The 948-nt window shown below is 41.1% G+C and overlaps 1 protein-coding gene across 1 annotated transcript in view; it reads left to right on the forward strand.

The window, feature by feature from the left end:
• The window catches only part of xpr1a (xenotropic and polytropic retrovirus receptor 1a), a 62,388-nt gene extending 61,737 nt beyond the window's left edge, over positions 1 to 651 (forward strand). The window contains exon 15 of the mRNA XM_060881639.1: positions 1 to 651. This exon is cut by the window's left edge and continues 3,581 nt beyond it. The gene's annotated coding sequence lies outside the window, so the exon portion shown is untranslated.
• Positions 652 to 948: the final 297 nt, after the last annotated feature.

Here is a 948-nt window from a genome sequence, read left to right on the forward strand (position 1 = left end):
AGTCCTTGTTTCAACTACACAAAGTTTAGCATTTTAAGGACGTTGTCTAGCTACCCGCTAACTCTAGCTGCAGCTAAAGGAGTGAAATGATGTTTTCTGTTTTATTAATTTGCTAAAATACAGTATTGTGAAATGAGAATGTAAATATCATCTTCATAAAAGGAAGGTAAAGGAAGGTGTGATGAATATTCATGAGCGTTGAGCGTCTGCTCGCTCTGCAGTGTGAGCCTCTGAAACGTGAGGATCGTTTTTTTGTACATTACATTTTTATACACCTACAAGCTCTGACATCGTGTGTGTTCTCACAGGGGGAGGGGCATCAGTCTGTGTCGGGTTGTGTGCACGCTAAACCTACGATGTTCCGTGCTTGTTGATATTTCTGCATCTTTTCTATCTCGATGTTGTGTCTGTTTCTTACTTTCCAGACTGTGACGATGTTTGTTAGTTAATCGATGGATATTATTAATGATAGATAGATAAATAAAGCGTTGTGTGTTCGACGGAGAAGAAAAACGCGTCCTGCGGAGTCGTGCGTAAACGTGGAGTGAACTATGATACTTGTAAGCGATGCTCTTGTTTCTATTTCTGTACAACACTTTGGTGATGATGTCATAACTTGGTTTTATAAACCACGCCTATTTTTAAAACCTGCATCAGTCTCTGAGTTTTTTATTTCAGCACACAGATCACAGGACTGCACTAATTCACTTACCCCCTACACCTTACTCACTACTTATCCCTTACACCCTATTCACTACTTACCCCTTACACCCTACTCACTACTTACCCCTTACACCCTACTCACTACTTACCCCTACACAAGTCTGAGGTGACTGTGGGGAGGAAAAACTCCCTTAGATGGTAAAGGAAGAAACCTTGAGAGGAACCAGACTCAAAGGGGAACCTCATCCTCATCTGGGTGACACTGAGGGTGTGATTATAAATATA

Source organism: Tachysurus vachellii, chromosome 11 (genome assembly GCF_030014155.1).
Source record: "Tachysurus vachellii isolate PV-2020 chromosome 11, HZAU_Pvac_v1, whole genome shotgun sequence".
Classification (NCBI taxonomy): Eukaryota; Metazoa; Chordata; class Actinopteri; order Siluriformes; family Bagridae; genus Tachysurus; species Tachysurus vachellii.